Here is a 13,284-nt window from a genome sequence, read left to right as displayed (position 1 = left end):
CCTGTAGGATCTGTCCCGTACAACTTAATTCTAAGTATAATCATTCCGTAAGAGCAAAAGTTATCCCTTTATCAATTCCGTTTGGCCCCTGGACGACATTACAAGCAGGATATGAGTTTCACATCAAAGTAGCTTGTACCCCCATTCATACCCACCTACACCCAAACACACATACACAATTTATCACTTTGCAGCACTCTACCAAAGAAGGGCATGTATTATTCAACAACATGCTAACGTCAATTAAAGAGGGATCACATAAAAAAAATGAGTCATTTCTTTTTTTAATTCTCCTTACCTCTCAGCTATTGCGGTGGGGGTGGAGGGTGGTTGACATCTGTTGTTATGGGTGCTGTTGCGGAAAGGTGGTGATCATATGACGGGTGTTCTGGTTTTTTTTTTGTATTCTAATCCCATCTTGCATAGAGAGGACAGATGTTGGCAAGCTAATTAACAAATCCTTGGGCGATGTTGAAGTACGTCTTCGCGTTCAGAGGCTGCGGGAGGGAAGGGAGATGTTTTGTTGGATCATAGACTGTCAGCATATCAATACGCAAACATGCACATGTAACTAGTTTATGGGTGCCGGTAGTAGCATTCACTCCCCTCCGCCACCGCCAACTAATTCCCCAGCTTCTGGAGTGACACGTGAGTCTGAGAGCAAGGGAAACCAAAGTGAGAGACACAAGGCACAGAAGAGGTGGGGTGGCTCTCTTTCCATTTCCTGTTGACACGGCATGTCATCACCAGCCATCAGCTGTTGCTGTTTTATGTGCAGTGAGACGGAGGCATCATATTATTGCTTTGATGAATCTGATAAAAAGTAAACAGAATATTTCAACACTTTTGCATCAGAGGGGTATGTAATAACTTGGAATTCATTTTCACAGCAGTTGTTTTAATAGATTTTAATTGGGACATAAGTGCATATTAAACATCTCTGTCAAGTGCACTGATGCATGTTTCCCCCTTTTACAAGTTGAATATCCAGTCCTTCCTAAGCCAGCCCATCCTGGATTTGATTCCAGTCTTTCTCCCTTTAGGACAGGGGTCCCCAACTCCAGGCCTCAAGGGCCGGTGTCCTGCAGTTTTTAGATGTGTCCTTGATCCAACACAGCTGATTCAAATGGCTAAATTACCTCCTCAACATGTCTTGCAGTTCTCCAGAGGCCTGGTAATGAACGAATCATTTGATTCAGGTGTATTGACCCAGGGTGAGATCTAAAACCTGGGGGACACCGGCCCTCGAGGCCTGGAGTTGGAGACCCCTACTTTAGGACATGCCTGAAAAATGCAACTTAAGAGGAATTCAGGAAATATGGTTGATAGGTTTGTAGCTTGAACCTATTCGCTGGAACGTTAAGACAATATAATTACACTGCAAGCAAGACGCAAGTAGGCAAACTTCTTCATGTTACTCGTGCACGGGAGAGAACCAGACAGAGCGCCGTTCCTTCGCTTGACCCCAGTAGCTCTCGTCCGTTCTCCCGTATCACTGTCCTTTTATTGAGGTTACATGAATATGCATAAGTTCATTAACATATGACGTCTACATACACAAAGAGTACCTTGCCTGTGTGTGTGTGTGTGTGTGTGTGTGTGTGTGTGTGTGTGGGGACTGCTGATCAAAGGGTCAAACATCCTTGGTCAGGAAGAGGGTAGCCTCCCCCTCACCCTAGATGGTTCATCCTAGATAACACGGTGAGGAAGTCCTGCAGTTCATCTAAACAAAGAGCACTTAGACTAGAACAGACGCAACTACGTTAATCCTACCATAAAATAATAAGACACGGTATGACCTCTCATGCTCCCAAAGTGCTGTCTAATACACACAAAGTTTGCAGACTATCAAGGATCAAAACCTCTACCAATCTACAACTAATTACAAAACTCTAAGCATATATAAGTAAATATTTCTAAGCATAAATGACAATCAACAATACAAATCTAACATTTCCCCCCTTTTTGACCTTTATGCCTGAAAAGTTCCCAGGTATGAATACCTCATGTCTGACAGTTTCAATGCAAACATTTTTATACTCAGCATATGTCAAATCACCCTAAATTACTGAAAAGGTACACAGTTCAACAAATGTATTAGCAGTTATCCCATTCATTGAGCTCATCTCATGGCAAACTGCATCTTACGAGCAAACAAAGAAATTGTTAATTTAATAGTGAAAATAAAAAAGTAACATTTTCAAAAACATCTCAGCTTGGTAATGCTTCCTCCAGGTGTGCACATCACATGTCTCTCTGCAGAGTGGTTTGAGTTCTGCAGGGCGTCATGAATGTCTCTTCCAGTTGTTTCCATCGTTGTCCATAGGACCAGAGTCCAAATGTATGTAGAATAAACATTCAAACATACCAGTTGGTTTTGTTGTTTGTCAACATGGTTCTCAGCTATTTCCAAAGCTGCAGACCTCTCAGCACTCTAGTTTTATGGCCTCCCATTACCTCACTTCAGGCCTTCGTCCTGTGAGGGGGATATTTATGACTCCTTCATTGTCCTTCATTGTCCATACTCTGCAGAAAACACCTCTGTGGAAAGGGTGCAGGGTTGTCTTACTGCTATTATGATCCCAGCAGCCTTCAGAGTGTCATCGTATGCACAGTACAGTGGCACAGCGTTAGGTGATGTTCATAGGAAACTGCTGTTATCACCACCATAGCTTCTGGTTCCTGTGCTTTTCACAGAATCATGATGTCATCCTCGAACTCCTTCTACGCTGTCGATGGAGCTTGGCACGCTCCTCATCCCCTGAGTGTTTATGTTCCAACGCTGCTGAAGGTTTAAGGCAGAGCACGTCGTACACCTTAGTCGTCTTCCTCAGCGTCAATATTGAATCTTTCATTGTATTTAAAATCTTGCTGTGGGAAGTCTCCTCTTGATTTCCTGGAAGCTTAGTAGCACAGCTCTCTGTGTGATGTCTGCTGTGCTGAAGATGATCTCTGATCCTCCTGAAGCCTCTCTCCCATCTTGTGGACGATCCTCTCCTCTATTTTGCAGGCAGTTTCATGGTCCTTGCTGTGGCTCCAAGGTCTGATTTCATGATGGGCCCCAATCAGCTTGATCTTTGACCTCAACCACTGCCTGGTCCTGTCAGCTATGCGCTTCTCACTGGGCCTCTGAAGATTTCTCAGGAGATTACTGCTGCACCTGTATTTCCTTGCTAGGAAGACAAACTATTTGGAGAGTATGTCAACAATCATCAAACCACATTCTTTAGTTCAGTGAACTTCACTTATAGGCCATCAAAGCCTCATCTGAACATGGGTGCACCACTTGCATAGGTTTAATATTTGTAAATAAAACGGCTAATCACACAAATCACTGCAACAATAATAAAAAACATTGTTTAATGTTAATCCTTGGACCCCTCCTCTTGACGCATGGACACACCCATGCGTCAACTCACCAAACCTGGATTCCAGTCTTAAAGAAAAAGATTAGCTAGATCATATCCCAGGCAACATCAGGGCATCTCCTCCCCTGGAGCAGCACCACCCTGGACCTATAATCCTGCAATGAAAATGTTAGTGTGCTTTGCATATTAAGTTTGCTTAACACCTGGCTCTCCCAGGAGCCTGCATACACACCATCATGGCCTGGAAAACAAAATCTGGAAGTAAAATCAAACTCCATACCTGTAAACAATTGTATCATAAGGACAAGAAGCATTCAACATCAGCAAGACAAGTGTCATGTGCAGGTTTTCTCAAATCAGTAAACTACAATTATTTTCATAAGTCGCCTCAGACATGGATCATCCCATGTACTCAGGCAACATTAATGTAATCGGTGACTGCTCTTAAGCAAAGTCACTCCACTTATATATTACTATGGGCTCAAAAGTGGCCAGCTAATGAGCCCATATCAAACTATCCCAGAAACACTGTATCTCTTATTTGTTTTACTCATGTCACTTGTTCGTTTCAGCTGAATCTTCCACAGCATTCTCAAAGAAACTAACATTAGCAATGCACATTGACTGTAGTCAGACAGAGGTCAGACACAGGTCAACAGGTTCCAGAGGTGCCATAAAAACACCATAAAGTCAACCCTAGCTGTGGAAAGAAGTAACACCAGTTCTCAACACAGGAAATTTCACACAGGTTATTCACATTATCAAAGTAACCTTCACATTTTCCCATCAACACAATGCAACAGCATCACCACTCATAACCTGTAAACACAGTTTTCCTCACACATAAACCCAGAAATCCTGTAGTAGGAAAAAACATCAACCAGTTGTCCTGGTATAAATCGCATCATCAATTCACATGAAGAACTGGCATGCTGTAAGAAAAGAAAATGCAAATATTAGCGCTTGCGCAGGCGTATGCATACTTTGTCACAGTTATCTCTGTGAGCAACTCAAGCCTATGAATAACACACCTGATAAATGCACAGACACAGAAAATGGCATTTAAAAGGTTAAATCATCATGCAACCTCGAGTGTTGCTGTCATCTTTCTGCTCCTGTAAAAGGAAACACATGGGTTCATCTGCACCTTTGTCAGGTGGGGGTTAGCTTCACACAATCATGTTCAGTCAGTCAGTCAGTTATTTTAAAATTCTTACTCATTCACTCAGTGGTTCCTTCTTTTGCTAATTGTGGAAATTATCATCGCATTCGTTTCCACGCTCAGCAAAACGACGTTATTTCAAAAAGAAAAATAATTTAGACTGGATTTCCTCGTTGAATCCTTTTTGGGGGGGACTCTCATTTCCTAATTGTCCCAAATAAGTGGCTTTCTCCTGAACCCATTTTAAATGTGGAGAAACTCACTTGCAACAATTTTCTTGACGACGTGTAACGCTTTTAATTCCCGACTCGCAGATCTGCTCAAAGAACAGAGATTATCGAACAAAACTTTCAGTGCACTGTGAAAGTATCAAAATAAAAAGGCCTTGTTAAGTCATGACACAAGCTCCTCATCTCAGGAGGGTAAATCATACCATTAGCATGGTTCATCATACCATCATACTAATCGGCAGGCTCAACTTCACAACAAAAGAAAAATCATCAGCTAGATTCACTCCAAACCAACCATCAGCTGCACAACACACAACATAACCCTAATGTCTTATTAGCTATGAGTTTAATCACCCGGTCTGTGCTCTTCACTCATTTAAGCCACAGATCTATTTTATTCAATTTTTCCTTTTTCCCTTCATCATAAAACATGTGACATGCTGTCATGCACTTCACAAAAGACGTTTGTTCTGATGTATTCAGAGTTGTGTATCTAAATACAGGATTCACTCGCACATCAAAACAGGAAACTCAGTGTTTTAGAGTCTCCACTCAACACACAACAACTCCAACACATCTCATTCACTCATACTAGAATTCAGTCACCTTTCATTAATCTAAAACCGATCAACTAATTTGCATATCAGCTATTAACCCACTAAGTTGACAGGACGACAGAAAAGCATGTTCAAAATAGTATCACAAAAGACAATTTCCCTCATACAGTAAATTACATGTGCTGCCTCAATCAAGCAGGAAGCTTCTCCCAATTTACCATTTTAACAACTAAATTTATTGTCTGATCACTGGTTGGTCAAACCAGGATCTTTTTTCCCACAAAAGTTAAACTGTTGTCCTGCAACCTGGAGAGTCAATTTTTTGCATTGGATAAATTCAGTATTTAATAACAAGTGTCTGCTAAATTGACACTATTTTAACACTGATGAAAGATAACAAGCTAATTTTCATTGCATGTGTGTTTGTGTTATTAGGCAGGTTTAATGCAGGTCTGTGGAGCTGCATCTCCAGCAGAGCATGTTCTCTGCCTTTCCTACACACTTCTCTGCTATTTGATCATTTCTTAACTAATGTGCTATGAGTCTTCATGAGTCATTTTGTGTTTGGAATTGTTAGTAGGGTTAATGCATGTTCTGCTTGTGTGTGTGTGATTTTGTATATGTTTCTATTTTCGCAATGTTTCAGACTCCGTCTCAATTTTCCAACTTAAGCAGTCAGTTTTCTTTTCCCCAGGTTTGCTAACCCAAATTTTGATTTCCCATATTAAATAATTCCTATGTGTTCTCACCTAGTCTTCTCACTCTGTTATCCTCTCACTCTTTTGTCCTCTCCCACTTCAACAGTCCCGGCAGTTCTCCTTCAGCTTTGTCCTGTCTAGTAGCTGAAGTGCTGCTGCTGCCTTCTTGGGCGACTTCTTAGCAGCTGCTGCCGGTTTCTTGGCTTTGGCTGCGGCGGGCTTCTTGGCTTTGCTCTCAGTAGCCTTGTTCATCTTGAAGGATCCGGAGGTCCTGGTGCCCTTGGTCTGCACCAGAGTGCCCTTCGCCACCAGGCTCTTGATGGCGGTCTTGACACGGGCCTTGTTCTTGTCCACATCGTAGCCTCCGGCAGCCAGAGCCTTCTTGAGAGCGGCCACAGACAGGCCGTTGCGCTCCTTGGAAGCGGCCACGGCTTTCACAATCAGCTCGCCCACGCTGAGGCCGACCTTCTTGGGCTTGGAAGTCATCGTCTTCTTCTTCTTGGCCTGAACCTCGGCGCAGGGCGCAGGGCGTGTTTATGATGGAGCCTTTCCCACCACAGCGCTGGCACGTTGAACGCATCATGAAGGGTCCATTTCTTTCATGTCGCTAGCCGCATGTGGCTTGCCCGAGTCACTCAGTCCTTTTTGAGCATTTCAACATGCTGCCGCCGCAGACCCTGGCCTCAGATCCAGCAAGTTTAGCGCGCTGATCTCCAAAAAAGTCCCGAAGGCCAGAAAGACGTCAAATAAGTGTCTCGTGCTGAGAACTCAAACAAAAACTCCTCTTCCCGCTGCCATCTTGCTCGCCCCTCCGTGAAATTCAGCCAATCAGACAGGAAGATGAGTTTGCTTTCTTCTTCTGCTGCTGTTTATCCACATTGCTGCTGCTTTGCTGGGACTTTTTGTGCTCAGGACTTGCTGCTGTCTCTTTATCATGTTATTGCTTTGGAGCTGCATTCCTTATCTTCAGGGAGGAGTGAGCTCGCTTGTGAGGTTGAGAAACACATGGCACTGTAAATAAGTCAGCCAGAAACTTGGCCTGCATGTTTCCAATGATGTTAAACTATAACTTTCTTCCGACTGTTGCATGTGGAAAATTGATACAGGTCTGCTTTTCACCTGAAAGTGACAAACTAAAACATGTTCATTATTATCATCACTGCTTAATCAACACACATCTCTCTCTCTCTCTCTCTGTCTGTGTTTGTGTGAACAATCCTTTCTTAAAAGCAGAAAATGACATTGTAGTTGTTTTTCGGCTGATCAACACAAAACCTTTTTCCTATGATTATTTCTCTTCGTCTACAATGTAGTAATTTGTCTCTTTTTCACTCTTTTTTTTTTTCTTCACAATAGCTGGTGGTCTGCAAAATCACCGCTCTCACTCACAATCAGAGGCAATCACTTTTGCACAGCGCACAAAAACACTGTGATGTCAGACACATTCACACTCACTTTTTCATCTGCATAAATAAACCATATGGCTGGAGATATGTGCCATGGTGATCCATAAGCATGATCACCAGTTTATTTAATTATTTTTAATCCAACAAAACAAATAAACAAAAACGTGATGCTGATGCTACACACACACACGAGTCAAGGTGCAGAAAAACTGCTCATGGAAACGCTGCACACTCTCTGTTTCCCTCTCTTTGAGTAGTTCTCAGACAGCTCTTGATCTGATAATGTGTAGCTTGCTCATCAGCTCAAAAAACAAAAACAAAACTGCAACGCGACATCACACAGTAGTTGCATGCTCTGCCCACAGTGGCAAAGTCTTACACTTACATATTCAACACAGCTTCTCCATCATGTATTTTTAGATGTTTCATACAGGGTTGAGCATATTAGTTGTTTTCACAGATGTGCTCTATATCTCAACAATGGCTCATAATAAGACGACCGTCTTTCACACAGGTCAAGTGCCTCTATGCACTTCATTAGTTTAAATATTTACCTATATCACTTCACCTCACATGTCATTGTACTGAATTTAAGCAACCACAAGCTTAATGTAGATTACTTTTAACAACTATCCACCTCAATTAAATCTATGGTCTGGCACACAGGCTGCTGTCGATCAGGGCAAGCTAAAGAATAAACATTGTGTCAGCAAGGGGTGGGGGGAAAGCCATTCACCAGAGCATATCTTAAGTGCTGCTGATGTGGGCTGGCCTTCTCCACAGCTCTCCAAGGCTGGTGTGTTTTCTGAAAACTTCTAACATTTGAATCTCTTCCATTTATAAGCCTGCGATTAACCGCACGGCTCAGGTCCGCGTGACCGCGCTCGCGTGAACCCGCGCAGCTGTGGAGCCGTTGCTCTCTCTCTTTTTTACATAAATACTTTGTGCTGCCAGGAGCAAAGTCCAGCACAAACGTCTGTCTCCCTCCGACTCACTCTTGGTTGCTTAGAAACCCATGATAACAACAACAGTCGGTGTCACAGACCACATGTTCTGCTCCGCACACACAACAACAACAACAACGACGACGACAATGACAACAACACAAAATAGGCCTACTGTCCAGCACAATCTGGACCCCGCGGAACTTCTCAACACCCCACTGAGCGGTGGAGAACTCACTACAGTACCCCACACAGCGGTCTGTATTTCGCCCCACTAAGACGGCGAACCAAAAAAAGTTCGAACTGCGCAACTCTGCGACTTAATGCTTCTGTACAAAAAACCCCACTGAGCGGCCTTGTACATCGCCCCACTTAGACGGCGAATTTTAGCCCCACTGAGCGGCCACGGACAACGCCCCACTGAGCGGCGAAGACGTAATTTTAGCCCCACTAAGCGGCCACGGACAACGCCCCACTGAGCGGCGAAGACGTACAGTTATAGAGTTGGACTCTAAACTTACTCGGTGTTGCTTAGCGTGTAATATCAGCCTCGAATCCCGCCAATCGCCATTCATCGAGGAGAAAAGACATACAGCGAATCCACAGGAACTTCCTGGCTGACGTCAGTCTTTCAGCGTGCCTCTCCTCCCCTCGGTGAATGCGATTCCAGGGCTCCGGCTCGAAGGACCAATTAATGATAGGTTTGTAGCTTGAACCTATTCGCTGGAACGTTAAGACAATATAATTACACTGCAAGCAAGACGCAAGTAGGCAAACTTCTTCATGTTACTCGTGCATGGGAGAGAACCAGACAGAGCGCCGTTCCTTCGCTTGACCCCAGTAGCTCTCGTCCGTTCTCCCGTATCACTGTCCTTTTATTGAGGTTACATGAATATGCATAAGTTCATTAACATATGACGTCTACATACACAAAGAGTACCTTGCCTGTGTGTGTGTGTGTGTGTGTGTGTGTGTGTGTGTGTGTGTGTGTGTGTGTGTGTGTGTGTGTGGGGACTGCTGATCAAAGGGTCAAACATCCTTGGTCAGGAAGAGGGTAGCCTCCCCCTCACCCTAGATGGTTCATCCTAGATAACACGGTGAGGAAGTCCTGCAGTTCATCTAAACAAAGAGCACTTAGACTAGAACAGACGTAACTACGTTAATCCTACCATAAAATAATAAGACACGGTATGACCTCTCATGCTCTACCAATCTACAACTAATTACAAAACTCTAAGCATATATAAGTAAATATTTCTAAGCATAAATGACAATCAACAATACAAATCTAACAATGGTAGTTAAATGCCCAAACCACCTCACCTGACTCCTTTTGATGTGGAGCCCAGATACCTGTTGGGGAAACGTCAGTTCTCCCACTTGTATCCACAATCTCATTCTTTTGGTCATTACTCACATCTCGGGACTATAGGTGAGGGTAGGAATAGAGACAGAGATAAACTGATAAACCGACATCTGTAAATCTCCCACTCCACTCTTTCCTCACTTATGAATGAGACCCCCAAGACACTTAAACTTCTCCACTTTGGGGAGCAATTTGTTCCTGACCCAAAGTGGGCACCTTTTGCCAATTGAGAATTATGGCCCCAGATTTGGAGGTGCTAATTCTCATCTCAAGTGCTTCACACTTGGCTGCAAACCACACCAGTGTGAATTGGAGGTCATGGCTCGATGACACCAACAGAACCACATCATCTGTGGAAAGCAGAGACGAGATACTGAGACCACTGAACCGGGAAAAAAAAGAGAGAAAATTATTGGTCAAAGCAGCTAACAGTAGCCCGAACCCTTCCACCCCTCGGCTCCATCTAGACAGTTTTGACCCTATGTACACTTTAATCTTTCTTTGAAGGGAAACACTGCCAATATTTAATATAGTACAACACAAAAACCATTTTAGGCCAGTTGGGGAAAATGAAAACAAACAGCATTAATTTAGAATTACGTTGCTATTATCATTCACTCCCTTTTATGCACTTGGTCTCCATCGCATCCTTAGTGATATATCGGTCTCTTCAGCTGCCCCATTAACCTGTGTTAGAAATCAAATTTAAAAAAAGAAGAAGTCAGCCTTATCACAGCGACCCTTGTATATAGTGGGTGATCGTGGCTCAAGAGTTGGGAGTTCGCCTTGTAATCGGAAGGTTGCCGGTTCGAGCCCCGGCTTGGACAGTCTCAGTCGTTGTGTCCTTGGGCAAGACACTGGCCCTCTGACCACCACCGTTGCCTACTGGTGGTGGTCAACGGTTGCCTACTGGTGGTGGTCAGAGGGCCAGTGTCCGGCAGCCTCGCCTCTGCCAGTGCGCCCCAGGGTGGCTGTGGCTACAATGTAGCTTGCCAATGTAGCTTGCCATCACCAGTGTCTGAATGGGTGGATGACTGGTTGTGTAAAGCGCTTTGGGGTCCTTAGGGACTAGTAAAGCGCTATACAAATACAGGCCATTTACCATATATAAGCAATGAGATAGACTGAAGACAAAAACTAAAGCTGCTGGCCAACTGATGATCTGAGCCAAGAGAAAGATTAATGACAATTCTCTTCAACTTCATTACAAAAATGTGGCTACTTTTATATTACAATGTTTTTTTTTTTTACTTAAATAGTTAAATTAAAGCAGCTTTAAAGATTTGTATTAAGCGAGCATCTGGCTTCAATTATGAGAAATGTATGATGGTTATTTTATTTTATTACCCATACTCAAAATCCAAAAATCAGCAAGTGTCTTCTGAATTGTTTTTATTGCAGTTTTTGTAAGAACCTTAATTGCTTAAAGTGCTCTTTTCTCTCATTGCTATTTATCTTTAATACTTTTTCCATAGTTTTTGTCCTTTGTCTTCAAAGCTTCAAGAACTAGATCCATCCATTCTTACACTTATCCAGTTAATGATCACAGATGGGATGGAGCCTATCCCAGCTGTCATAGTACTAGAGGCACGGGTACACCAAAGAAAAGTCACCAGTCTGTCACAGGGTCAAAAAAAGTACATGAAATTTGACTAATTGTCCAAAAGATTCCTAATGGATAATGAAAGAGATAATTAATGGATCTGATACATGTTTGTTGCTTTGTGTTATCTTATGCATTGGAGTCAGAACTAAACAATGTGCGTCACGGTAGCTTTAATTATAAACCTGCAGGTAATTTGTCTCAAAACTCACTTTCTCTCTCAGTTTTCTTCCTTTTTCTCTCTTTTTTCTCTCTCTCTGCCCATTTTTGTGCTGTTGACTCGACTCACGCTGGCCTGTGGGCCTCTGGGTTGACATTTGCTTTTACGTCTGCACTTTAGTTGATTCAGCTTTAAGCGTTTGACCAGAGGGCTGAACGTCCGCTGACCCTCACGAGGAACTTCACCCGCCCTTGTGATGGCGACAGCTCACAGGAATGCAGAGCGTCAATGATTCGGTTATTAAGTAGGTGTTTAGGGCTCAAGGGGAAACTTGGGGCACAGATGGATACATTTATATACTTAGACCTAATTATACACACCATCAGACTCACTGTCACTTTTCTAGTCTGTCTTCATTTTTGTCATTTTCACACAAACAAGCACACTAGCTTACACTGTTTGTTATTACACTAATATCCTGCAGGTTTACCTTTACCTCCCACCAAATTTAACCCCACCTACCTTTTATCTTCATGCCCACAAGTACAGTTAAGGAGAATGACGCACACACATAGCCCGACATACACTACGTTCAACCATCTACATAGAGTATGCAAATTCACAAGATTGCGGAGAGAGGGTACCAAATAATGAATCCTCTTCCTACTATTGCAGGGGGATGAATGGCCAGGAGGGTGGAAATAGAATTCCTCGATTTCATAACCCCGTTCTTTTGTTGTATTGTCCTCCACTGTAACGAGGTCACCTCAAATCACTCCTCACGCATGCTGGAAATCAGGGAACAGGAGTATGTTAAGGGAGGAAAGGGGAGAGAATGAGGTCTGAATGTAATGTCAGAAATTCAAAGGGTTCTCTGGGGCCAATCTTAACTGTGCAGATATAGTAGAAAATGTGTTGATGTCTTTGAAAAGCCGCATTTCAACCTGCGCCGTGCTCGGAATGAATACGAATTGTGATGCGATTCTGAATGTCCGGCTGGAGTGTGTGTGCGTGAAAGCGGTTTTGTTGAGGTTTTCTGGTGTGAACTTGGAGCGTGTGAATGTATTGTGCGACTGAAATGAATTATCAGAAGCTTACGAGGGAAACACGCCTTTGAATATACATGCAGGCTTCCGGCCCATCTTTCAATCTTTCTCCTTTCCCCATTTGCAGACACACATACACACACACACCTCCTCCACACTACACCTATAGCCAAGAGAAGGGGCACTAAGTTCTCATCCTTCGGGAACCACCAAGGGAGATTAACTTGAAGTATTTCTCACTGCATGGTGGTTCACTTCTGTAGTGCATCTAATCTAATGCACACATTATTCAGCGAGGCTCTGCATCTATTAATGGAGAGCACAGCGAGATTTATCGCCCAGGTTTAACTTTATGGTAAAATAGCACATTAAGCAGATGATATCGCAGCATATATGAAATGATTATGCTGGCTCGCCAATAGAAAAAAAGAGGCTGAGGGGACCTGCTTAATTAAATGCAAGGTTTGCTGGTATACATCAGTTTTTCCCCCACTTAATGTAAACTGTGAGGATGGAAGCTCTTTTTCCCTTTTGCTCCCCTTTTACTTGTAAAGATCTGATTTTAATGTTTCATCCCGTCTCCTCCCGCTCCCCCTCCTTCCTCCCTTCTTACTCTCCTTCTCTGCTGTGTCATCTCTAGAAGCCATTGTGCCTTAATTTTGTCTCAAATTTCCCCCTGCTTACAGGATTTTCGCAAAATACGAGCCAAATGGCTTTCTCCCACAGCAGTTGTAATCTCCTTCT

General features: G+C 43.2%; 1 protein-coding gene and 1 pseudogene across 2 annotated transcripts in view; one reads left to right on the top strand and one right to left on the bottom strand.

The window, feature by feature from the left end:
- Positions 1–13,284, top strand: part of LOC146555844 (chemokine-like protein TAFA-5) — a 175,304-nt gene that overhangs the window by 15,726 nt on the left and 146,294 nt on the right. The gene's annotated exons all lie outside the window — the stretch shown is intronic.
- Positions 1,437–6,797, bottom strand: LOC146555845 (histone H1-like; annotated as a pseudogene).

This window comes from Mchenga conophoros, linkage group LG17 (assembly GCF_057382185.1).
Source record: "Mchenga conophoros isolate Kocher_MC1m ecotype Shallow Benthic linkage group LG17, M_conophoros_male_GT1.1, whole genome shotgun sequence".
Lineage (NCBI taxonomy): Eukaryota > Metazoa > Chordata > Actinopteri > Cichliformes > Cichlidae > Mchenga > Mchenga conophoros.
This window is presented reverse-complemented; position numbering and strand designations above follow the sequence as displayed.